The 27546-nt window shown below is 37.5% G+C and overlaps 1 long non-coding RNA gene across 1 annotated transcript in view; it reads right to left on the bottom strand.

The window, feature by feature from the left end:
• LOC113460109 (uncharacterized) overlaps positions 1-27546 on the bottom strand; it is a 74991-nt gene that overhangs the window by 9230 nt on the left and 38215 nt on the right. The window contains exons 11-17 of the long non-coding RNA XR_012578075.1: positions 25792-25928; positions 24218-25685; positions 13375-13509; positions 11920-12106; positions 11537-11608; positions 8494-8638; positions 4632-4731 (exon numbers count right to left, since the gene is read on the bottom strand). This is a non-coding gene — a long non-coding RNA (uncharacterized LOC113460109). The remainder of the gene's footprint in view (positions 1-4631; positions 4732-8493; positions 8639-11536; positions 11609-11919; positions 12107-13374; positions 13510-24217; positions 25686-25791; positions 25929-27546) is intronic.

Genomic DNA, 27546 nt, shown 5'->3' with positions numbered 1-27546 from the left:
CTCTATACAGAGACATAGACCACCTCTGGTGTCTAGACAAGTACCATGTCTTTCTAAAATAGATGAGGTTTACTATTATTCTGTGCAAGAAAGGAGAAAGAGTTGTAATTCACACTCTGGTTTACCTTTGGGATCTTGTATACTCTCCTCCCTATGACTATCTGCAGAATATAATTACAAGCCATTTTTTTTCCTTATATTTTTTTCCCCACTAGGAAAAATGCAATTTGGCTGAATCTAAATATTTTGTGAAAATGAATAAATCTCAATTAAACATTTGCTAGGATGAATTCTTAAACACAGACGACTTGGATGGAGAGCTCGGAAAGGACAGGTTGTGGAAAGAATCCCTCAGATCCGAAATAACAATTGCTTGAATAAGAATGGGCAGAAATTAATAAAACCTCTCTGCTCCAAAAGAGACAAAGCACAGAATCTAGTTCAGCCATCCTCACCCCACGCTTTAAATACTCAGTAGTAGCCTGTTTGAAGTCTTTCTTCCTCTGTGAAAACCTAGTCTCACATTCATTTTATTGCAAAATGAAATAGGCTTCAAACCTTTGATGTTTCATAAAATTGATTTGCTTTTTCACTTTAATTATAACAGTGCCTTACTTAGATAGGTGGCCAGCTTTTTGTCATCACACAGGCCATGTCTTGTTTGAGAAAATACTTCCTCCTCTATGCAAATTGGAAAGACATAGCCAGCTGTAAACATCCTTCAAGCCAGGCAACAAAAGAAAGGAGTGTAATGGACAGCTACATTTCTGCTTGCAGGTGGTCCTCTAATGTTTCATTTATTTGAAGAAATGACCATTCAAAAAACCACAATGATCTCCTTAGATAAAAAAAGAGCCCTTGGAATAACAGGTAGCATAGTAAATCAGTCAAGTGGGTCAGGTATTCTTACCAGTGAGTTAACATACATATATACATACACACATATATATATATATATATAATATATACACACACATATATATGTAAGGGTATGTAATAGTTCCTAACCTGCACTGTTTAAACACAGCCATGAAGTCAGACCAAAATCTGGCTGGTATTAGTCTACTGATGGTAAGACTGTGGGTAAAGCAATTTACTGTCTCAAGTTAGGAACTCCAGCACAGAAATGAAGATGATAACTTCCATTAACTGTTGTTTTGTACATGTTTACAGTGAATTCCACTTCTTAATAATTACAATTTAAAAAAAAATAGTCTAAATCAAGGTTTTCCTTAACTCAGTCTTTTTAACTGTTTTTCAGTAAAGTAGCTTTTTGGTTGACTTTTGTTTTTCTGAAAACTGCTGCCTATAATTACCCTAAGAGTAAGGTTCATGCTATTAAAAGGATCTCCTAAAAGGTTGAAAAGTTTACTACAATAATTTCTGTAATAATATATCATAAAAAGAAAGAAAAAACACATAAATATGCACTCACTTCTTTTTGAAGGTCGTAACTAACACTGTTAAGCAGATGTTCTAGTCTAATATGAATGCCGAGGAAGGGGACTGAGGAAAAAAAAGGGGAAAAAAACCGCCTACAAGAATGCTAATTAAAATGTGACAACAATTGATCGCGCCCTTTCACTGGGGGCACTTTAACAAATTTTTGCATTTGACCTTCACCGCTAAGCCACAGGAACTATGAATTCATAGCATAACTAATTAATGATTGATCGTTTTGTGTCTGATGGGAGGCTGGGGCTGCGTGTGCAGTTCCTGCCGGAGCCAGCTCAGTGTGCTGCAGCGCCGGGAATGCGGGCACCGCGCTCAGCATCGCCGGCACCACGGAGCGCAATCAGCCCATACAAACGGGTCAGCGCGGAGGGGCGCTCACACTGCTCAGCTCTGCTCGCTTGGCGGAGAGATGGAAAAAAGAGAAGAAAAAAAAAGAAAAAGAAGATGACAAATAAGACAAAAAAAAAAAAAAAAAGGAAAAGAAGATGAAAAAGAAAAAGAAAAAGAAAACACAAAAGAAGACAAGAAAGAAAAAGAAGATGAAAAAGAAGATGAAGATGAAAAAGAAGATGAAAAAGAAGATGAACAAGAAGAGGAAAAAGAAGAGGAAAAAGAAGATGAAAAAGAAGAGGAAAAAGAAGAGGAAAAAGAAGAGGAAAAAGAGAGAGAGAAATGGAAAAAAGGAATAGAAAAAGAAATAAAAAAGGAAGAGGAAAAAATAAGATAAAAAACAAGAAGAAAAAGAAGAAGAAAAAGAAGAGGGGAAAAAAAGAAGAAAAAAACCTAAAATTAAAAAGACGACAAAAAAGAACATGCAAAAAAGAAGAGGAAAAAGAAGACAAAAGAAACAGAAGATGCAAAAAAGAAGAGGAAAAAGAAGACAAAAGAAAAAGAAGAGGAAAAAAGACAAAAGAAAAAGAAGAGGAAAAAGAAGAGGAAAAAGAAGAGGAAAAAGAGAGAGAGAAATGGAAAAAAGGAATAGAAAAAGAAATAAAAAAAGAAGAGGAAAAAATAAGAGAAAAAACAAGAAAAATAAGAAGAAAAAGAAGAGAAAAAAAAGAAGAAAAAAACCTAAAAATAAAAAGACAACAAAAAAGAAGATGTAAAAAAGAAGAGGAAAAAGAAGACAAAAGAAAAAGAAGAGGAAAAAAGACAAAAGAAAAAGAAGAGGAAAAAGAAGAGGAAAAAGAAGAGGAAAAAGAGAGAGAGAAATGGAAAAAAGGAATAGAAAAAGAAATAAAAAAGGAAGAGGAAAAAATAAGAGAAAAAAACAAGAAAAATAAGAAGAAAAAGAAGAGAAAAAAAAGAAGAAAAAAAACCTAAAAATAAAAAGACAACAAAAAAGAAGATGCAAAAAAGAAGAGGAAAAAGAAGACAAAAGAAAAAGAAGATGCAAAAAAGAAGAGGAAAAAGAAGACAAAAGAAAAAGAAGACACAAAAGAAGACAAGAAAGAAAAAGATGAAAAAAAAGATGAAAAAAAAGATGAAAAAGAGAGAGAGAAATGGAAAAAAGGAATAGAAAAAGAAATAAAAAAGGAAGAGGAAAAAATAAGAGAAAAAACAAGAAAAAGAAGAAGAAAAAGAAGAGAAAAAAAGAAGAAAAAACCTAAAAATAAAAAGACAACACAAAAGAAGACAAGAAAGAAAAAGAAGATGAAAAAGAAGATGATGAAAAAGAAGATGAAAAAGAAGATGAAGATGAAAAAGATGAAAAAGAAGATGAAAAAGAAGATGAAGATGAAAAAGATGAAAAAGAAGATGAAAAAGAAGAGGAAAAAGAAGAGGAAAAAGAAGAGGAAAAAGAAGAGGAAAAAGAAGAGGAAAAAGAGAGAGAGAAATGGAAAAAAGGAATAGAAAAAGAAATAAAAAAGGAAGAGGAAAAAAATAAGAGAAAAAACAAGAAAAATAAGAAGAAAAAGAAGAGAAAAAAAAGAAGAAAAAAACCTAAAAATAAAAAGACAACAAAAAAGAAGATGCAAAAAAGAAGAGGAAAAAGAAGACAAAAGAAAAAGAAGATGCAAAAAAGAAGAGGAAAAAGAAGACAAAAGAAAAAGAAGACACAAAAGAAGACAAGAAAGAAAAAGATGAAAAAAAAGATGAAAAAAAAGATGAAAAAGAGAGAGAGAAATGGAAAAAAGGAATAGAAAAAGAAATAAAAAAGGAAGAGGAAAAAATAAGAGAAAAAACAAGAAAAAGAAGAAGAAAAAGAAGAGAAAAAAAGAAGAAAAAACCTAAAAATAAAAAGACAACAAAAAAGAAGATGCAAAAAAGAAGAGGAAAAAGAAGACAAAAGAAAAAGAAGAGGAAAAAAGACAAAAGAAAAAGTAGAGGAAAAAGAAGAGGAAAAAGAAGAGGAAAAAGAAGAGGAAAAACAGAGAAAGAAAAATGGAAAAAAGGAATAGAAAAAGAAATAAAAAAGGAAGACAAAAAAATAAGAGAAAAAAAACAAGAAGAAAAAGAAGAAGAAAAAGAAGAGAAAAAAAGAAAAAACTAAAAAGAAAAAGAAGACAAAAAAGAAGATGCAAAAAAGAAGAGGAAAAAGAAGACAAAAGAAAAAGAAGAGGAAACAGAAGACGAAAAAGAAGAGGAAAAAAAGACGAAAAAGAAGAGGAAAAAAAAGATAAAACAAGGAAAAGGAAAAGGAAAAGGAAAAGGAAAAGGAAAAGGAAAAGGAAAAGGAAAAGGAAAAGGAAAAGGAAAAGGAAAAGGAAAAGGAAAAAAAGAAAAAGGAAAAGGAAGAAAAGAAAAAGGAAAAAAGACAAAAAAGAAAAAGAAGATGATAAAGAAAAATAGAGAGAAGACAAAAGAGAAGATGAAAAAGAAAGAGAAAAAAGAAAAAGAATAAAAAGGAAAAAAGGAAAAAAGGAAAAAAGGAAAAAAGGAAAAAAGGAAAAAAGGAAAAAAGGAAAAAAGGAAAAAGAGTAGGTGTTTAGCAGCCCTGAAAACCTTCTCTCATAGGAAGCCAAGGTGCGAACGCGGCCCTGTGAGATGCTGGCGCAGGTTACAGGTGTAACACATCTGGAGAGCAAGTGGAGAGAGTCACCCATTAGTTATAAGTAAAGCATCGTAATAAGTTCATACTCAAGTCAAATCTAAGTCCTTATCCTTGAATGTGCTGTCATAGATAGGCCAGAGGCCATAGAATACAAAACCAAAGAAATCACAGTGATGCCTACCCAAAATGTGGGCATGGTTTCTTCTTTTTGTCGGCTTTCATTTTATGCTTTCCAGAAAGAAGAAAAGTTGCTTCAGTTGTTCACACCATCTGTTGGAATTCTACAAATAATCAGGAGTCAGAAATGGGACCTTTAATAGCAACAGCCTAATGAGCTCCATATCTCCCCAAAGTGTGTCAAAGCTTTCCTGAAAGGATCCTAAGCCTTAGCCAAGATAAGTCACACACAGAGAGTGACAAGAAATACAAGGAATGCAAGTTTCCCAATTTTCATGGAAAAACCTCTTTATTGAACAGTGCTTGAACAGCACAATAATGTCTTTGGAGAGATAAATCATATAAATATATGAATAATTATATCTATTTGGTAAAATAAGGAACTTGAAAAAAAGAATGGAAAAATAATCAAAACCACCATCTTGGCAAATATTAATAGAGAATTAATTGGCTTTTCTAGTCATATGTAGGTCAACAAAAAGGACTGAACAAATCAAAATATTGCCATAGGAAAATGATATTGTTATCATTTTCCTGATGTTGTGGAAGTAGTAAATAGGTCATTAAATGTATTTTATCAAAGATGTGTAGACTTCCAACTTCCTCTGTTATTAGTTGTATTTAAGCAACTAAATGTGTTTATAAATTTCCTTATAAGTGTTTTTTTAATACTACAAAAAATAAAAAAAGCCATCCCTATTCAGAAAGCTTAGAGTCTGTATTACCTGCTATTTAGCAGTGGTCTCTCTTTTCCCTATAACCAGAAAGATACAGTGATCTTATGCAATAATTTATTTTACCTTCAGGACACAAAAACCTTTCTGCTTGAGAGTTACAAAGCCATCAAGAAATCTAAAATGACTGGAAAGATATCAGTGTTTTTTCCATCTTGAATGGGTCATAACAGGGCAGCAAAATGGCATGGTAATGGAAATTAAATGTCAGCCAGAACATTTATAGGGGACATTATTGCTTACCCTGAGTAAGAATTAAAAAAGAACATGCTGACTTTGGTTAACTTATTAACCAGAGCATGCTAATGTATACAAACTGAGAAAGTCATCCTAGGAATTATCTTTTCTATAACAAAGTAAATCATCAGTTCAAGCCCTCCCTTCCTTGTTAGCTCTAGTTTAGACCACAGATATCAGGAGATACCAAACCATATCTCTAGGATAGGGCAGGAGAATTGCAGCCATGCACAGCTCAGTGTTGTGCCTCCAGGGTAAAGATGAACCAGCCCAACTCGACTCAAAAGCTGCTCCAGAACAAGCAGAGACTGCATTGCAAAGCTAGATTATGATTTCATTAAACACCAGGTTCACCAAGCTGTAATAATAAAAAATCCTTGAAGAGTTGAGAATAAAATATTGGAATATTCTGATGTGTGAGTCTTCACGGATAAAGGATATTAGATTCTCTATACAACACAGATGAGTTAGTCGCAGAAATAAATATTGCATTACTTTGAAATGCTGAACACCTTGATCACAAATCTGTCACAGAGAGGGTTTCAAAAAGGAAGCAGCTGTAACTCTCCAGTCTTGAATTCACTCCAGAGACAGAAAAATCACCGTTTAATGGCCATTTCTCTAAGTTACGGAAAACACAAAAAAATGAATCCAAAAATAATGGTAAAAAAAACCCCACAAGAACTTACATTGTAAATTTGAGAGCTTTCGATAAATGTTTTCTGAGTGGTTGCTCAAAGAGTAATAACTCTCAACACTATTTCTAAACAATACAGTTTCAGTATTGATCCCAGTCATCTGGTTCATACCTACTACAGTGTACAAAAATCTTTTGTGGAGGATCCATATCCAAATTCTTCGTAGGCCCCCACTGTGAGAAAATTCTCTTTCTCAAGATTACTTGGCTTATAATTTATCACAAAAAAAAAAAAAAAAAAAAAAAAAGTATGGATTTCTCTCTAAGTTTCTCTTCAAACTGTGGCCTATCAATCACTGAAGGAAAAAGCAAGGGAGGGAGGGAGATGGAGGAAAGGGGGGAAAGGCATGCACATTTCCACACACAAAGGAAGTAGAAGGCATTCCCTGTGATGGGCACATAAGACACTGCTTTCTATAATCAAACCCCCAAATTCACCCTCCCCCTTCCTGCCTGTCTTTCATTATGTGCTGTTTGTCATATTCTGTTTTCCCATCTGGTGGCAGTTGTGTACATCTAATGAATCCTGCACAACTTTCAGCTTTGTATCCTTCTGTGTCTCCTCAGTCCATTTGCTGTTAACTTCTTAAAAGCTTTTCTCAGAAGCACTCACTCAGGTGACACATTTCCACTCTGCAGGTGTAGGGCAGGCATTACCGCTGCTCCCTGTGCTGCCTGCCCCATTCTAAACCCCATTTTTATGGCTTTTAGATTACAGTAATAGGCACGCACTGTAAGGAACAATATTCACAAATGACCCCGTTGTTCAGTGTGCTGCATCCCATATGTTTGCTTATGGCAATAAATCCAATTGCATTACTTCAGCTATGGCAGATTTATACCTGCTTCCTATCAGTCAATGAATTGACTTTAAAATTTTGTTCAGAGTTTTTCATTACCTGCCTGAATCATCCTTTTCATACCTATCAAAATTGGTCTCCATTGATACATACCCTCAGAACTCACTTTCTAATAATAAATCTCAAATTCATCAGCCCCCTTGCCAGGTCTCTCATCCATGAGTAGCAGAGCATTCACCTGTTATGCCCCTGAGCTGTGGAATTCCCTGAACTCAAGTCTCATCTCCAAATCCCCTGAGCTTTTCTAATCCCTCTTTGATTCACACTTATTAAAAATTACTTTTCATACTTGATCCATTACTGACACATGCTGTAGGCTTTACTGACATAAAAATAGTTCTGTTTTTTTTTTTTTTTATAGATGATGCACTGACAATGTCAAGACAAAAAAAAAAAAAAGAAAAGGAAAAAAAAAGAAAAGCCCCTTTATTGGCTTTATTGCAAGACTTGCTTTTCTCTATCTTTCTTAGGCTATGGCATCCAGAACTCAGCTCTGAGAATAAAAGTAGAAATTCCTATTGCTATTAGCAGCATATCATGACTCAAATGCAGAGTGCTGAGTAGGCATATCATAAAAATCTAATGTGTAGTAAAGGCTTTTTACAAAACGTTAGCACGCAATTATTCCTATGGCTTAATTGGGTTCTATGCTCAAGAAAGCTGAAACAGAGCTAGAAAATACTCCAGGGATTCCTGAAGGGACTCAGATTTTCCAGTGCCCAAATTCTGGGCTGGGACAAGGTCTTTTGCCAGCAGTAGGTGTGCTTGTGTCTTTCCTGCACACATTTAGCCTGCTACTTACCAGTTTGAAAAAGCACATTTTGTTACAGGTGCACATCTGTGGGAAATGTGTATGAGAGAGAGAGATTTCTTTTCTCATCATGTAAATTGGCTGCACTTGTAATTATTTTTGCTCTCTGAGTTTACTAAACTTAATCAAGTGGGAGTTTTCAGTGATTGCTCTCAAGTCTTGCACACCCCACTGCACCCCATGCCACAGAGCAGTGCTCAGCCCTGGCTGCTCCCTGAGCACACACCTGGGAACTCTGACCTGGACTTCCCATGGCTGGGACATGGAAAGAATTGCCATGGTGTGCGTGTTCTGTTACCAGAAATAATAAATATCACTGGTGAAGGGAAAACTCAGCCAGAACAAGCAAATTATAATGGTTTCTCCTTCATATTTACATTCTACCCTAGTTAAACAGTCTGTAACATGGCCCACCAGGGTATATTTATTTATCATTCTTCTCTTTACTGGTTGTGTTCTAAGTCTAAGGCTTGGTCTGAGGTAATTAGCAGGTCACTAATTCAATTTATGTCAATGCATTTACTCACCTGGATTATCTGTGCATTGAGTTTGCTTTAATCCTCTGGAACTTCTTCCCCGTTCTGTTTTTTTTTTTCTTTTTTTAAATCAGCATCATGGTTGAGGGAGTATCCCAACAAACCCTTTAAATACCTGGGTGCAAGTTATCTCACCCTGTAAATTCAAAAAACCCTTTAGTTCTGACAGTTGTCATTTAAGTATCTCCCAGTTTATTGATCAAGAAGCAGTCCTCACCACTGTCAGGTGTGATTGTTAGCATGCTGGTTCTTTCCAAACCAGAACAGAAATATTTATTGGCTTCTTTAACCTTTCCTGCACCCTATTTGACAGCTTTACCTCCTTTCCTAGGTTTCCTAGAGGCTGTGCTCCACTCTCAGTGTTCCACAATTCTGCTGCACTGGAAGGATTTCCTCCTCTTTACCCCACGCTGTTATTCTCTCTAACTCTTCCACACACATCTATAAATCCTAATTACTAAAAAAAAAAAAACCATTCCTCCAACAGCTTCTCAGCTCTCAAGATATTTTATGGTGGGTTTAATGAAGAACATTATTCCCTTTCAAATTATGAAGCTTTCTTACACCATTTTGAAAATGTAATTTTCCTTTGCAACTCTGAAAATCCCAACCTTAACTACAGTTTTGCACAGTGCACTCCTGAAGAAGTTTATTACTGGCTGAAGACAATGTTTCTTTGTACTTAAGCAGAACCATACATGCATTTTTCTTCCAATTTGATATTTACTTCAATAAATATTTCACATTTTATTTTAGTTCATAATGGATAAGTACTGAAAATTGAGACTGTGTGCTGATCTCGCAGAAATGTTTATTCATAAATTTTTTAAATTAAAAAGTAAATAGAAAGTTTTCAAGGAAAAACTGCCTTTAGCAAGTCGGCCTGCTTTTTCAATTGAGTTTTTCTTAAAGGTAGTGTGAGGAGCTGCCTCTGCCCTTTCCATCAGATGTTGTTAACATTATGCCATGCTCAGGTATTTTTTTCTCCATCTCTGATGCAGAAGTCAATTAGTAGTGGTGGAAGGTAAAAGAGGAAACATATCTGGGTTCTTTTGGTAAAAGACAGAAAAACACGGCCTGCATTACTCCACAAAGGTCTTCTGAAGCAGACTGAGCCACAAAACCTGGTTGAAACTTCTGGTTCCAGCAGAAGACAATTGATCTTCTTTAATTTCCATAACAAAATTCTACTTGCTGCATCAGAAAGTGCCGAAGGGAATGGCCCCAGAGCCCTGGGGGCACTGTGCCATCCCTCCAGGGTTTGTTTTAAAGGGTTTGTGTGCGTTCAGCCTTTTTAGGGATCTAGCTACTTGTGCTGGGCAGAGCAGGCAAGGGACAACAACATTTAGGGCTTTGAACTCGCAGTTTAGAAACTGTAGGAGGGAAAGTGTCTGTTTAGTTTAAGTTTCTGGATGGAGAAGCTCCTCCAAGCATGACAGGCAGCTCAGGAGTACATACACAAGTGGCTGTTTAAAAATTTAACAAGCAGGCAGTGGAGGCTGCTGTAATAGGTTGATCAAAAGCAAGAAGCAGCATCCTGACAGTGAGTGAGTGGTAACAGCTATGATGGGGTTGGACTCTAAAGGGCCTGGAAGGCACAAGCAGTTATTTCTGATGCGGCACAGGAAAAGGAAAGATGCCAGAAGAGGATAATGAAAGAAACTGATCTTTTCAGTACTATCCACCACAGCTACAAGTGGAACAGAACACTATTTGTCAAGGCCAGAGTGAGGGATGTTGCTGTAGCTAAGAGAGATGAGAGGCTCAGTGAGCTGGATATAAAATCCTGCGTGGAAATCTTTCTCAGAAGTGCTAAAGGAGGAGAATCTGTGAGACTGAGATATTGTCCAGAAGCTTCTCTAGTCAAATACTGTGGGGGCCTGACTACCTTCTGTTCCTACTGAGCTTTCCTGGTGCCTCCCTGAACGCAGGTGCCAGAGGTGGGGACAGAGGTGAGCTTGAGGAAAACATGCAGATGTTTTCATTAGATGAGAGGAAGAGGGAATTAAATGTTTGAAGAAAATATTACCTAAGGTCCAACAGCAGGGAGGAGACAAGAAAAATAAGCTTTGAGACAAGAAAAATGAGCTTTGAGAAGCAGCTGAAAAAAGCAAGAAGGGGCTAGCAGGATTAGACCCCTTGTTAGATTTCCCTTACTGCTCAAAGCCCCATCACTTCAGTTACCTCATTCCTGTGGCTCATCCTGCCTAAGGACTGCAGTGCAATAGTGATGTGGAGGTGGGGAGAACCAAAACCACCTCATGCCAACCTGAGGTGAGGCTGAGAGAGCAAGAAACAAACTGAGCACTGACAGCCTGCAGCCTGGTGACTGCCCACACTCATCTGGCACCAGCAAAACCCTCTGCACGCTGTTGACACTCTGAGAATCTTCTCAGAAAAGCCAAATCTTGCCATTTTTTTTTTCTTTTTAAGGCACTATTTAATTTTTTTTACAATGTTCTGCTTAGTCATTCCAACATATTCCTCTTCTGATTAGCTGTACAGCACATGGCACAGTGGGAGTACTCTGTGGTTTCAGACTAATTCTAAAACCAATTTAAAACAATGTAGATGTAATTTACCATGTGTATGACACTAACATTCCCTAGGCAGTTGTACTCTTTATTACAATCAGGGAAAGCCTTTTACTGTAGTTCTTCACTTTTCTACACATTGCTATTTTTAAATAATGTTTTAAAAATACTTATAGTTCTTACCTAAAACTAATCCACTTGCATCTCTACAGCCGGTGAACATATTAATTTTATTCTTGCATAAGTTTTTGGGTTTTGTTCTCGCTTATAATTTTTGTAAAATATAATATCAAGAAGAAAGATGCAGAGAATAATTCTGTTTATACATTGAAAAAGTCAGAGGAAAATCTGTTGAGAACAGAGTCAAGAAAGCCAGGGAAAGTGCAAATCTAAGGACAAATGTGAATGACAACATCAGAGGCAATTAAAAGCTCAGGGAACAGAGCTTTGGCTGGAAACAAGACTAAAAGGCTTAGAAATCATTTGGAAAAGTAGATTACCAGTTATTGAAGATAAATTTTAGAAAATCTGGAATGGAAATACAGCTGAGAGGACCCAGGCAGGGGCAAATCCTGCAAGGGAAGGAAAGATAAATTGAGAAAGTTATTTTGTCACTCTTTGCATGGAATAAATTTGTAGGAAACTTTGCCTAGATAAGTGAAATGAGAGGGTAGGAGCAAAGTTTCGAGATCTTACCTTAAGACTATCATCTGACTATCAAATTAGAAATTTTGTTACAAAAATAAAAATGTGAGTAAACAATTTGACATTGGAAAAGGAGTGTTACCTTGCACAGAACCATATAGTACTTTATTACTAAATGCTGTATTGAATATTTAAGTGAAAATTTATCTGAAAATAGAGAACTTAACACACAAATTACCAAATACTGACAGAAAAGCTTGGCAAGTTGTAGAAGGGGATCTGAATTGGAAATGACCTTCTGCTCTCCTGCATAGAGATACAACATATCTACAATTTCCAAAATCCAGTTAGTGCTTGATTTCATAATTTCTCTCCATTTCATGGTGCCTCTTCTATCCCTCAGGAAGCAGGTGGAGTGCCAGGTCCTGTTGGAAAACAAGGATGTAGGACTAGGACTTATTTTCATATACTTATTTCTTATCAAATACAGCCAATTTGATATCTTTCTTATCTCATTTCTGCCATCATCCAGGAGCATTTCACAAAGGCATTAAGGAATTATTTTCTGAGTCTCTGGCAATTTTTTTTGTTCGTAAAAACAATGAGGTTGCTGAGGAAAAGAGATTAAAAAGGCAAGCCTAAATCTAATAGAAAAATTACAAAGCTAGGAGAACCCTACATATTTATCCCTTCCAATAATGATGAGATTGTCCTGAGGTGAGACAAATACCTGAATCAGTGTGCTCATAATCATGACTTCAGAAATTAAGTTCCACATAGAACAATCATGCTTGAATGAATAAAAGATTATCCAAAGAGGTAAGACTGAGGTGCATAAAGATCCCCAACGCTACAAAAATCTATTTTCTAGGGTCCCAAACTGGAAATAATTTCATAATTTCAACAGCATTACTCTTGTGAGTAAAAGACAACTTCTTTGGTGAGGTTTAATGCCAGCAATTAGTAAACCATCAGTTACATTAAATTCACCAGTGTGACTGGAAAAAAACATCCCTAATTGGTAAAATGTAACAACAAAACAACCAATTTAAAATGCACATCCATATTTTTTAATATATCAGAATGATGATTGAGATTTCAGGTGTCCTGAGTTGCAAAGTTTTTGGACGTTGTATCAAAGTGAGCATGTGAACTCCACACACAGAAGATGACAATGGGAAAAGAACAGGTCAAACTTTACCCATCTTCACTGAAGATGCCCAGAAAGTGGGTGAAATCCCCAAAACATGGAAAGAGCATTCTGAGTAGATCTGTTTGCACTATCAGAGCCAGCTAGAAATTGCTTCTGTAGATGGAGGCTGAGATTTTTTCTATCACCTCTCAAAAGCAAAAAGTAGAAAGTAGCTGCAGCTAAAATAAAGTTATATGCATTATTTTACATAAGGCCCTATGCATTACTGGAGGAAGGTTAAATTACTTCCTTTCTCTTTAGCCTAGATTTTATGCAGCAAAACCAAGGAAAAAATGCCCAAAAATTCTCTCTCTGAGGTAGTTTCTCTCACATAAACTACTTATCTGATGGACATAGTTAAAAGTATAAGATTAATTAAATCAGGAAAAGCATTTCCTTGAACATTAGCAGAAATGCTAGGCATGTCTCAGAGTCAGACACAATAATCAAGATATACAGAACTTAAATGGGACAGCATTCTTGCATTATTTTGATTCTTACCTTGTCCTTCCTGGGCTGTCAGGTCATCCTTTCCATTACCATTTCCAAGGATTGTTACAGAGCAGAGCTGCCTGGGATGCAGAGAAAGAGTTTCTTGCTTTTCCTTTGAGTTGTTACTTTCTAAGAGAGCACTTTCTAATGGAAAACACAGAACAAGAATTTCGCAGAGAAACGTGCCATGTCCAAGATGACCTGTGACCAGAGCTCACTGCAGAGTTTAGATCCAGGATCTAAACCCTTTTTACCCCTACCCAGTTCAGAGCAAAAATCTGAACATACAGGTCTCAGATGCAAATTCTGACCAGCAGGAATTCTGTACAGGGTAGGGAGAAACAGAAGAGGAAAGAAATAATTCTCATGAAATAGCTCTCTGCATGCTTATAACCACATTAAACAACAGTGAGTTCAGCTTTTTGATCACAGATCATCACAAAGTATACACCAATAAACTTCATCTGCACTGTGCAATGGTATGGTTTTCTTCAAACTTTAAAAATGTTTTTTATTTTCAGAAGTGGACAGCCAGAAACAAAACTGGAAGAAAGAGCAATGTGCATTTTTTTACCAGGAACATCTGTCTGTCTCTACTTAGGCACACATGTAAAAACAGGGCTGACTCTCTTGCTCAGACGTGGAATTAGTAATCCAATTTAAAGATTCAGGCTATGCCATCCAGAGTTAATTACATAAAACACAGGAAACATCTTCCACAAATCAGTTTTCAAAACATCCCTTTAGCCCAGGATCAAATAAACAGAAGTCAGAGCAAGCACTCAAAAAAGCTTAGAAATGGAGGTTTTGTGTGATTATCACAAATTAAAAAATGGAAAATCCCAATAATTAAATATTAGGAGGGTTTTTTCTTCACTAACAGAAGTGAAGTAGGTGAAGTACAGCGAGAAGCAGCTATTTCCATTTGTGGAACAAGGAGCACAGTGCAATCCCACTGTCCTTCACTCACAGTCCTGAAAATCCTTTCCTGCAGGAGCTGAAAACAAGCAATGAACTCCAGGACACCGAAGGAGCAAAGAGCAGTTCACAGAGAAGGTAGAGGGATGTTTGAGTTGATCTTTTACTGTGAAACAGAATAACATTTCCCCATCTCTGAGTGGTTCTCTGCATAATAAATGGTACAGTAAAGAACAGCTCATGTCAGAGCAGAGAAATGCATCCTGACTTCATGCTCCCACACAGGAGACAAGGAAAAGCTTGGGTCCTCCACTTTGGATCCAGGAACTTAAGTTGATGTTTGTTCATCAGACAACTTGAATAATGGTTTTTTTTTACTTGTAGATTGCTTTTTGAAAGAGACTGTCTATGTCCATTTTTTTTTCTCTTTTCACACCACTAGAAGCAGAAGAGCAATTTCATATCTCATTTTCTATTGAATTATTTTCTTAGTTTAGCTAGAGAAGAAAAAAGATAAAGCATTAAATTATCCAGATCCTCATTCCTTAACATTTTATTGGTAAGGAAAATTTGTTTTTCAAGCTATCCCTGTCCAGCCACCTTTCTGAATAAATACCAACTTCTTTTCTTCTCTCATTTCTTTCTCTTAGTATGAACACAGCCTGGCAACAAATGTGCAGGCAAACAAACATTTTCACAACTAGAATTACAGAAGAAAATAGCACATTTCTCTGTAGGAAGATACTGAGGACTGCTCTTTATCTGTGTCCAGAAGATATGATTAATTAAAGACCATGTAATTAAATTTTCAAATTTCTTTACTGATAAAGGTGTGTGCTCTATTTTGTTTCCACACAAACATAGGAGTCCTCAAATTTATATCTTTAAAATATGTCTACAAGTCACTATCAGGAGCTGAAATACCTGCCCTTTGTCATTTCTAGGGAAGAACCTCAACCTGAAAAGGATTTTGACAATGAAATGATTGTTGGAAAGTTCATATCCTGCTAGGTATGTTGAGTTATCTGGAGCTACACAGACCTGTCTGCATTAAATATAATGCATTTTGTGAAAATTACATGAAAGAACATTGTGTAAGAAGCCCATACATAATGTAAAACATACGACCTACAGAAATAAAAGGGAAAGGGAAAAAATGCCTTATAAATAATCAAAAAGTTCAAGGCTGCATCTTTGAAATATTCACTGGAAAACACTTTGTTTGCATAAGAATTAGGTTAGTCTACAAACTTCAAAAGTATTTTTTAATATTATTTGTTTCTTATATTATTCATCATTAAATGCTGTGGGTGAAGATTTTTACAGGAAGTTAGAAAAGCTGCTTAAGTTTAAATGACCTTAAGTTCAATTAGATATTTTGGAATAATCTTGGCTTGTTATGCTTGCTTTATACAAACTAATCAGACTACCTGTTTTCAAAGCCTAGCTAATTACTGGTCAGACATTTGTTTTGTACAGCTCAAATAGCTTTGACAATTGTTGAAATTAGGCCTTCTTCCCTTGCTGGAAAACTCTGAAATAACAAAACCAAAGCCTACCAAGTATGAGCCTCAATGTCAAGCTGTGAATTTATACTTGTGTAAAGTGAAGGCAGTCAGAAGCACAACTTGAACAGCCTATGACAACAGAGGAAGGGAAAATAAAATAAAATTTTAAAAAACCTAGAACAAATTAGAAAATAATCATAATGACTCCAGTAAGGAACATATTAAAATTATCTCAGATTGTTCCTCTTCACCAGTGGACCACAGTTCATCACCATCAAGTGGCATTCTGTGCCAGATAACTCATGGTGTCCTCTGCCCTGCTGCAAGGAATTCCTGCAGTTCTGCCATGTTCCCTCATGCCTGTGGGCATCCCTGTTCCACCCAGCCCAGCTCATTAATCCACCCTGCTTATTGGACCCGTAGGCAGGGCAGGGGGCAGACCTTGGTGTTCTCAGTGCCACAGAGCCATCAGTGCAGAATTTCCGGACCTAAATCACAGGCTCCTGCCCCTGCTGAGGAGGCAAGTTCTGGTAATGGGGGTAGGAATCCATAGAAAATCCATAAAATGCTGCCCTTTCTGTGAGGATCAGCCACAAGTGGAAGGGTGGAGGGACTGACAGAGCAAATACATGTATTTTGTTGCCTTAAGGAAAAGGGTTTTAGAGAGGGAGAAGAAATTTCCCGGTTTCTTACATCCTTCACTGCTATAATACATTTTTGTCCACTTGCAGCTATGGGTTCATTATTTCAGCTCCAGTCCTACCTGCCAGGTTATTCAAGTGCCACACAGTAAATTTGTGCTAGGCAGCTCCTCTCCTTTCTGCTATTCATATTTCCTAAGGAGACAGCGCCGTTCTTACAAGAGGAGGCATTTAATTCACAGCCCTGCCACGGGCTCTCTGTGTGACCAGAGACAAGCCACTTAACCTTTCAGTGCTTTGGTTCCCCCTTCTCTAAAATGGGAAGAATAACAATACACTTCTTGCCTTTTATTCATTTTGTCTGTTTAGACTCTAAGCTCTTTCAGGGTGGAGGTTATCTGCACTAACTTACAGGACTGCAGCCTTTATCAGTGTAAAAATATCAGTTGCTGTGTAAAATAGTTCAGAATTTTTATTTTCATCGATGAACTGGAAGTTCAGCACTATCTGAGCAAGTGTAAAATGTTCAAATGCTTTTTTAGAAAGCAAGAAAATTGCTCCACACTGCCTGTGCTTAGAGATACTCTGCTGTCAGCCTCTAACAGTAGCATTTAAGCAGCACTGCTGTGCCTGAATTCCTGATTTGTGACAGCTGAGAATCTTACAGATGGAGGGGGGATTAGGGACTGCCTTGTCTCTGAATTCCCCAGGTTTCTTGTTCAGTACATTGTTAATGTGATTTTAATGCAGATTTCAGGTATGTTCTTGTTTGATGCAGTGGTCTCAATATGCAGAGTGGCCACAAGAAACAAAATATTTCTTGTTTTAGTCCAGAACGTGTCACAATCTAGGAGCTTAAACTGCTAACACTTAAATGCATCCAGCTACTTTGTATTACTAATAGAAAGAAAAAGTGTGTGTGCGTACTGGCTTGCTAAGACCCCTGACTCCCTATTTACACTCAGCTAGATTCAAGCACAGACCTTCCATCTTTAATAAGAGTATTTGTGACTTTTTTGAGACTGGGGGAAATGAACACGTTAGTCTACACCGAGACAGCATGGAAAACGGAATGTCACAGCCATCTTTTATGAAAAATCCTTTCCTTAGGATTTTTCCTCCTGAGAAGCTGAGAGGCCTCAGGAACAAAATTATCTGCTGCTGTGGAATGCAACAGGAGCATCTGGGAATGGCCCATGCTAGTTGTTTGTAATTAATGGCCAATCACTGTCAGCTGGCTCAGACAGACAGCCTGAGCCACAAACCTTGGTTACCATTCCTTCTTTTTCTATCCTTAGCTAGTCTTCTGATGAAACCCTTTCTTCTATTCTTTTTATAGTATAGTTTTAATGTAACATAGATCATAAAATAATAAATCAAGCCTTCTGAAACATGGAGTCAGATCTTCATCTCTTCCCTCATCCTCAGACCCCTGCGAACACGGTCACAATGGTACAATTGCCTGATAAGCTTGTGAAAATGGAAAAGCATTTGTATTTTAGGCTCTCAACCTTGCAGCCCTGTCTGCAGGCTTTGCTGCAGATGCCACAGCCAGAGGGGCTTTGCTGTCCCCTGTGTGAGCTCCCACCTCTCCAAGACAGCAGAGGACAAATGCTCCTGGGCTTGGAACCCATCCCAGGGAGTCCAGCAAGATTGATGGACCCTTCCTGGTGAATTTATACTGAGATCTTTGGGAAGACAGGGGGAGAAAGGGAGTGTGAGGGAGAAGAATGCATGAAGTATGCAATGAAGACCCATGTCTTGTCCAACTACCAGCACTGTTGAATTATTAATGCACTTTCTAACAAAGCCTGTGCCATGGATGACAAGAGCCTTAGCAATTAGACATGTCACCACTACAAAAAATATTTTCCCCTATTCCTAAGAAAGCTAGGGCTTTCTTATAGTTGAATGTCTAAAGATCTCAACCTGTACTGAGATATTTCCTGATTAGCATCACACTCAAATTCATTCAGCATACAAGTTTCTAAAGCAATCTGAATTTTGTCCACAATGCTGAGTTGCATTTTCAGAAACAGCAAAGCTCCAAATCACAGGGACAATACAGCAAACATTTTAGATTTCACTCAATACTGTATATTGCTGATGGTCCAGGTTTCTAGGGAATTGAAAGTTTGCCTCTGAATTACAGGTAGGAAAACATATATCTTAAGAGTTTCAGATCCCAGCTTTACTTTTAATCATCCAAGACTGGTGTTTTTCCTTTAAATCTGTCCTCTATCAGCTCTTTCTGGGTAGCTTCTTTCAGAACTGATCAGAAATAAGTGACAGAGAGCAGAAATTCTGGTGACATTCACAAGTATTCACAAAAATCAGAGGCTTAGGGCAGGGGTTTAATTCACACTCAAGCCTTTGAAATGCTAGACATCCTGATTTATAAATGGAAGTGGGTTTGTATCAAGGTTTTTTATAATAGAAATTTTTTGATGTAAAGCGACTATAAAAAAATAAGTTTTGGAATCCACTGGAATGCAAAAAAAAAAAAAAAACAAACCTGGTTTAACATTAAATAAATATAAATGGAATTAAAAAGAGAAAATATTTGTTTGTACTTTATATAGAGATGTCTGTTTACCTTGACTGATAGTTCCTGGGATGTTCTGCACAGGGTCAGGAGCTAGACTTGATGGTCCTGATGGGTCCCTTCCAAATGAACATATCCTATGATTCTATGACCTATTCAAAGTTTTATCTTCTTTGTTCAAAGAAGATATGAAGTAGTTTGGGTTGTTTTTTCCAAAATTATCAGTATTAGTAAGCACCATGGTTTAATACACAGTAATAGTTTTTCATGCAAGCGAAGGCTCATTATTTCCCACAAAGTTGAAAAAAGAGAAACGTTTTTGTAGGGAGATACCATGAAAACATTTGCACACAAAATATTTCCTATAAGAAAACCTGTTTGCGTTGCAGAGGATGCTGTCCTCAAATTCTGCATCTTCAGGGCATTCTGAGAGTTGGGAGCTCCCTCCTTAACAGGGAGAAAAGATGAGCCTGCATTTTCCCCTCTCTGTGCAAACAGCAGCATTAATGCTGTGTTACCTCAGGCATAAATCCCAAACAACTCCTGTGGTCCATAATCACCAGAACCACAACCAAAATCACTTGCTATCTAAGCAAAACGAGGAAGACAACAAACAGAAGGCAAACACATATTTCTAAATATTTCATTGTAACCACAAATTATCAGAGGAAAAGTGTCAGGGCTGGAAGCAGCAGAGAAAAGCTGTTCATTTAGTAAACAACTGTAGACGGTAAAATGTAATTATCACAAAAGCAAACTTTACTAAGGGGATAAGTGTGAGGCTGTTACAGTAAAAGGTCTCTTTGCATTTCTAATCTGACAGGCTGAAAGTTCTCTGGAGAAAACAGTTCTTAATAAAACCACAGAGGCAAGAGGTTCTTTTCAGCTCTTGTTCTCCACTGTGCCTCTGGTAATAAGCTTACAAAGCAAATTAAACTTGTTTGTTTGCAGTAGTGACCACGTGTGGAAGATAAACAAAAGCTTTGCTCAGTATTCACTGGCAAAGTAATATAAGCAGATTTTAGAAAATTAATCATTCTTGACTCACAAGCTGAACTAATAATCTGGATCCCAGTTCTTCTTTCAGCCTTTGAAAAATGTGATAACTCTTTAAAGTCGCTTTTAGGGATGAAGTGAATTGCTCAAGAGGAGTAATTCCAAAAAACCCAAGCTCATTCCATGACCAGCTCTCTAACCTTAAGCCTTGACACAGAAGATACCAGAAGCACCACCTCCTTTAGAGCAACCATACACAGATAGTTTCTTCCTACATTTTCTCTTGAGAGTAACTTGCTCAGAAGTATCTTTAATACTGTGAATAAATTTATTGCACCATTTTAAATGGGAAACCCAGTCTTCAGTTTCTACATTTTTTTAAATTTAAATATTGCCAACGCTGTCCTCACCATACTGCTTACAATTCTATAATTTAGAGCTTTATTGCTACTCAGTTGCCAAAAATATGCATATGCAAAATTTGAATTGTGAAAAATCTATCCAAACATGGGACTGGTGAAGAAAAATTCTTACACAGGGTCCCCGTAGCTTCTGTCCCTTGAGTGGGCACAGAGTTCTATTAAAAACTAAGGGGAGACTACGACACAATGTCAACAACCAGAGCTGTAGATCTCAAAAGGACTGAAAAAGATGATAAGAAATATTAGATACAAAACATTCCAAATGCAACCCTTCATGACTACAAGGAATTTTGGAGAAGCAATCTGTACTTCCACTTGTTTCCACAACAATAATTCTGTAAATTCCTGCCCTACAAAGTCCAGTCAGCCCAAAAGGTCTTTGGAGAGAGATTTTTTTCATCAGTTCAGCCTGTTCATTTGGGAACAGGCAGTTTAATGTTCTGAACATCATTTGTTTCTTGCTTTCCCACTCCCCAAGGTCCATAAGAGTTTCGAACCACAAAATCAGTTGCTTGTGTAATAAAACACCAACCTGCTCTTGAAGAGTTATCAGAGCTCAGCAACAGGAGTTTGGTTCATAAATCTGATGACATTTTTTTCTTGATTCTATTGCTTTTTCTCAAAGATCCCACTGAAGTTAAATGGACCTATGCTCTGGTAAAGATGGTTGCTCCTAATTTAGCAGCTGTGCCTGTATCTGTGGATTGGTGGTTTGTTTGTGGCATCCTAATCACATTTCCTGATATGATTAAGGAGCCAACATTGTCTTAAGTTTCAGGGCCATAATGCCCTATTGATTTTGGAGCAAACTCCCCATTGATTTCAGTAGGAAACTCTAATTTTAAAAGAAAGGAAAGAAAAAAATAATCAATGGTATATTATGGCCCTTGGAAGGTAAACAGGACAGGAAAAATCATTTGAAGATGTGTTTCAGGCATTACAAAGGGATTTTGTTTCAAAACATGAGAAAATAAAAACTACTGCATTGTCTGAACTTTCTAATTGATTTCCAGGTTCAATGAAGTATAGAGTACAAACATGCAATGTTCGTACCTGCCTGGGGGAAAGATAATAAAACCTGCTCAAGTTATGGTGCCTGGCATGTCCAGTGCACAGCTATAGCAACAGCTCTATGATGGTGAGGGCAGAGCAGGACTGGGGTTTCTTCCAGATCAGTTATTCACTAGACTTGGTCAGAGAAAATATCTTTCCTCTAACACATAATTTTAAAGTTTATTTGGGTTTGGCTTTAGGGTTTTATTTTTTTGCCTTTTTAACTAGAAACAAGTTGCTATTAGTGCACAATATTTAGGTTTAGAATAGATTTCTTTAGCAAAATAAAATAAATACCAAACCCTAATAAAAATAGAAAAAGCTTTTAATTGGTACTAGTATAAGATGTTTCCAAAGGAAAGGGGGGGGGGGAAGGTGTTTTATTCAAAAGAATCTTGCATGCTTTTCCTGCAACTTCCTCTCTCTTGGTCCTGTGAGAACACTGTAATGAGGAGCTACCAGACCCCAGCAGAGTTCTCCTCTACAAGAGCATCTCTGAACCTCTCTCTTTAAGACCAGCAAAACTTTATGGTGCATTAGCCTGTCAAATAAAATCTCTAATATATGCTCTTCAATTCCTTGTTCATGTGGTGCTGAGCTTTTCTGCACTGTGACTGTCCTCAGCAGGTTATTCTTCACGCCAGTGCAGGTAATTTATTGTGATCACAAGTGCTGTAAAAGCACCAGAGCCAAAGGATGGAGCCATCCATCCCACCCAGGAGCAGTGGGATTGTCCCTAACCAAGTGTGGAGAGCAAGAAGAGGCAGCCTGCAGCCTCTGCAGCCATGTGTGCTGTATCAAATAACACACAGGCTCTGGGGTGAGCCCCTGCTCCCTCCTTTTGTTGCTCTTTTTCCACTCTCATCCAGGCTGGAAGAGGGGCTGGAGCAATGCCCAGGTGGAAGAAGGGCTGGAGCCCTGCCCAGGTCCCTTTTTGCAGCATCTGCAGCCCGACAATCACAGTTAATCCCCCCTGTAAACGTACTGCCTGGGGTCAGGGCTGCCAGAGCACAGCTCTCTCTCTGCAGCTGAGCATTTCAGCTGCTGCTGTCTGAAAGGAAGGATTGAAGTCTCTGGATGGGACTAGAATAGACAAACTCTCTGGGTGTTGACACAGGTAAGACTGCAACACGCTCAGCAGTAGATTACACGTTACTTCTGACAATGTCAAATGGCACTGCCTGGGGTATCTGGCGCTATTCCCTCAACTTGCCTTTCTTTATTTGTGCTTGGATGGGAGACATTTGATCTTCCTTAGGAAACTCAGATTCACATTCAGATTACAGCAAGAGAGAGATGTGTTCCTTTCCTGAGCTGGTATGGTAGCAGCAGTGAAAACCTGGAAGAAAAGGAAGGGCTTTCTAAAGATCCCTCATCTTTGCTTCCCTCTTCCCATTTACTCTATTTACAGGGATGCCCTGAGAAAGGCAGGAATGATGCATCTGATTCTATGTTCTCAAAAGGCTAATTTAGTACTTTATTATACTATATTACATTAATGAATACTACACTAACTATACTAAAGGATACAGAAATATACTTACTGAATGCTAAAAAGATAATAATGAAAACTCATGATTCCAGAGTCCCAACACAGCTTGGCCCCAACTGGTCAAAGAGTCAAAACAACTCACACCAGAATCTAATTTGGTAATCACCTTTGGGTAAACAATCTCTAAATACATTTTAGATGAGCACAACACAGGAGAAGCAAATGAGATAAGAATTGTTTTGTTTTTCTCTAAACACATTTTAGATGAGCACAATACAGGAGAAGCAAATGAGATAAGAATTGTTTTCTTTTTCTCTGAGGCCTCTCAGCTTCCCAGGAGAAAAATCCTGGGCAAAACAATTTTTTTAGAGGATGTAAATGCTACACCCATCCACCACCCCTGAAATCAACAGCAAAACACTTAAAACTCTGTAAATCATACAAAGGGAATAAACATTAAATAGAGCTATTAGAAATTTGATGTACTTTGCTTTCTTTTGTGTTAGATTTGAGAGTAAGTCAGGAAAGATTTTTTTTAAAAATCCAAAAATGCAGTGAAAGAAGGAATGGATCTAAAAGAATAACTGATTGCTAAAAATCAAAGTTCTGTGCAATCAACTCCACCCTGTGAAAATACTTGAGCACTCCTGTGATGGTTTCTCTCCCTGCCCCAAGGGAAATAATCTTTGCACCTTCTCCCCCTTCCAACCAGCTGCTGTTGTGCTGTTTTTTAGGCTCTCCCAGCTACCCAGAAAGGACCCTTCATCCCACATTTCCATGGGATCGCTTCCCTAAGAAAACACACAACCCTCAAAACAGGAAAGAGAGGAAAAATTACTTTTCTAACGCAATGGTGATGAAGGAACCTTCACAGACCTTTCTTCAAATGCCCTGTGCTGAGTGTTCAAGGAGAAAATAAAAATGATTGAAATGTTATTTTGTCTCAAAGTGAGGCTGGGAATGCAGGAACATCTCCAATAAAATGCTCAAGGGGGTTTTCAGCTTGCAGTCCTGGCACATATTCATGATCAATGAATAACCCATGGATTCCAAAGTCTGCAGAAATTCATGAACATGTTATCCTAGGACTGCTCAAAAAATAAAAAAAAAAAGAAAAAGCAAAAGAAGCTATCACAATCTCTTAGCTTACAGATGAGCTTTGGGTGAGTTTTTAACAACAGAGATACACAACAGATTATAATAATTCTGAAAATGAAGGCTAGTCAGGTAAGTAAAGGGAACTCACACAATGCACATTTTAACAGTTTTGTATTTACCTGAGAGACTCAGATGGCTCCTACAGAACAATTATGTCAGTCCAGAAACAGCACATTCCAGGACAAAGGCGTTCTAAGAAAAGAAAAGGAAAAGAATGTGTAAATATTCAGAATATTCCTCACACCACAAGAATCCAATTCAGAATTCAAACCGAAGCTGTGTCCTGAATGCATTGCCCCAGAGATTGGCCTTTCCTGTGGCTCTGAGATCAGCTGAAAGCCAATTATAATGTGCCATCCCAGGGAAAAAGGAAACTCTTTTTTGTTATTCAAAACAAAATTCCTCTGTAACTGTGCCTGTAAAGTGACTTCTTGAATTTCTTTACATTTCAAATGCATCTGCTTCCTTGACTAGTAGTGTTTAGTATTTAATAAGAGGAAGAAAAGGTGATTCTGCTTTTCAAAAGGCTCCTGTTATAGGTGGTGAATTTCAAAGCACTCTACTTGTTTCTGCTGTTACTTTTGAGTGTGAATGTCACAGAATAATTCTGCTGTTATTTTTCCATGTTATTTCTTGAGTTAAAAGACCTGACTGCTATACATTCCAAGGTTGCTGATTTCCACTGCACTTCTCATGCCTTCAAGCTTACATTATTTATACAGCTTTGTCTGCTGCCTTCATACCTAGCTGTCTTCTTCCTAAACATTAAAGTAATATAAGGCACTTTTAGGTATGTTTTATACCTAAAACAATATCAAATGGCACACAAAGTCCCTGTGTTGTCAAAGGACTACAACTCACAGACCAGCTTTGTTTTCTTATTTCAGTTTGGCTCTAAGCTGAAGCACCTAGGCATGAATTCTGTTGTACTGTTTGCATTTGAAAATCACAGAGAAGTGCAAAATGTGATTAGTCAAATGTCTCTGTAATCACACAAGGTGGTCTGACTGAAAGATCATGCAAGCTAGTGTCAGAAACAAAGGACAGGTTAGTGAAACACAACAAAACAAATGAATCAGAAGAGCTGCCCCATCACACAGAGTCTGTCACTGAACTGAGGTTACACAGCCACAACAAAACTGCCTTCAAATAACCCACCTCTGTAACACCATTGACTCTCCAGTTCAAAATGATGCTGCTCTTTGGGGACTGGCGCTCAGAGCATCAAAAGTGCTCGCTTCAAAAAGGAGGACTCAGGTGGCTGAAACAATTCTGAGGCCCCAAAAGACCTTTTAGCCTGAGGAGGAGCTGGATGCTGTTTGCTGTGCAGGGCAGGGATTTCCAAAGGAGGCTCCCCTGGGTGGAAACAGTGGGATGAGCTGCCCATGGCCATGGGCTTGACCACCTGGTGCAGGGCACAATAAGGGAGCTCTGCAGTGGAGGAGGTTGCTGGCTCCAAAGGCAGACAAAGCGACAAAGAGGCGCTTGCAATAAGAAAAAGTCTCCGCAAACCAAGTCTCCATGCTTTCAAGGGAGCAATGTCAGTTTTCCTCCTTTTCTTGATGTTCTGGGCATTTTAAACAGGCTCTGGCAGAAGAATGACAGGTATTGGGTTTAGTCTCTTACTCTCCTTTATAATATATGACAGATTTCCCTGGAATGCAGATATTTACAAGTAAAAAGCAAAGCTTACCACTGCTTGGGCCTCACATGGAAATCCCCCTGACCCTTCTGAAAGACAGAGCAGTGCAGCCATGAGAGATCACCTGGGTCGATTTTTGTTGTATGTTATAGGAGAGGGTAGAGTTCTTTTAAATCCATTTCTCTAGACTTCAAAAAAACAAAGTGTCAATCAGGTGATAGCTTATAGGTCAGTCCATTTTTTTCTAGTTATTTCTTGTTATATTCTCTGCATATTTACCTGTTAATTAGGAAAACACACAGTAAAACATCACAAAACTTGTGAAGAATTGAGCATCCACTAAAAAAACCCCCAATAATAAAGTCTAAAATAAAGAAGTACCTTATCAAAAGCAATAACTTGTAAAACATCTATCAGTAATAATAACTTGTAAAAGATGGAAAAAATTTATTTCCATAGAAAGACTCCTACAGTAAGAACTAAAGGGAATTTTTGACAGCTTCATTCTCCTTCCCTGGATGTACAGTGTGTAGTCATTGCAGTGCACATAACAAGTAATAAAAATGTAGATGGGTGATACAAACAAGATATTCTTTAAGGTATGAAATTATTCTTATTTGTCATTGATATTGAGACAGAATAAGCATTTCCTCATTGACAAATGAAAATAATTTTTATGATAAAAAGAAGGAGGGATAGAGAAAAATGAATTACTTTTCTTCAGAAAGAAAGAATTTTTTACCTAGGATGCCCATGTTCCATGACATAAAAGAATACTGAGTTTTAAATCTGAAATAGCATTCAGATTTTATTATGACATAGATTCTAATAGGAAGGGATTTCATTCTGATCCTGCAAAGCTGTACATAAAATTATCCTCTTCTTTCAAAGCAAGTTTAAAAAAAGTAAAGAACATTCCACATTTTTAAATGTTAGCTATGTCTTAAAAGAGAGGCTGCATAGAACTCTACCATTGGGTAGAGTTGATTTGGTAAGGCTTATTTCTCAGAATTATACAGCAACATGCAAACCCCCAGGGATACTGATTCTATTACATTTTATTGTTCCTGAGTTCAGTGAATTTTTTAAAGGGACCATTTTACCAATCAAGCTAACAGCAGTTCTGAAAATGTTGTCGTAATCTGTATTCTTTATTAAGCATACATTTGCTGACTAAACAAATGGCTCTTGTTTATTTCCATAGGATAATAGCTCTGGTGCTATATTTGTCTGCAAGTCTGTTGCATGATTTGCTGCCACGGAGAAATGAGAGTTTTGGCAATGAGAAAGATCCAACTGCAGAACCCAACCTCAATTCCACTGAACCCACCTGATCACTCCCATAAAATGATTGTGTTCTGCTGTTCTTCATTAACAACGCTGAACATTTAAGTCTATTAAGATGCATTTCAATGCCTTGGCCAAATGCAAATGCCTTTCAACCTTTTCAGAGCAGTAAGATTTATCACAGTGTTTAAAGAATGATTGTGCCTCCTTTCTTGTACAAACAGAATTTGTTTTCGTGGGTACCATTCCCAGCAATTTAGCAGCTATAATTCAGTGGGCTTGATGTACTCCTGTAAATATTTGTGATGGAACTTGAGTAACAGCCCTGGCACATCCACATTGATTTACTGAGAGATACTTGCAGGAATGAAGCCACAAATCACAGCGCAGTTCCATTGTTAATTACAGAAGTAATTACACAGTTAAAACACCAAACAGTGCAGAGAGCAGCTCCTGTCTGCACCTCCTGTTACCAATAAGGGTGTTGTTTTATGGTAGCACATGGGGTGGCAGTTATGG

Source organism: Zonotrichia albicollis, chromosome 2 (assembly GCF_047830755.1).
Source record: "Zonotrichia albicollis isolate bZonAlb1 chromosome 2, bZonAlb1.hap1, whole genome shotgun sequence".
NCBI classification, from domain to species: domain Eukaryota; kingdom Metazoa; phylum Chordata; class Aves; order Passeriformes; family Passerellidae; genus Zonotrichia; species Zonotrichia albicollis.
Note: the sequence above shows the minus strand (reverse complement) of the source record. Positions and strands in the feature narration are given on the sequence as shown.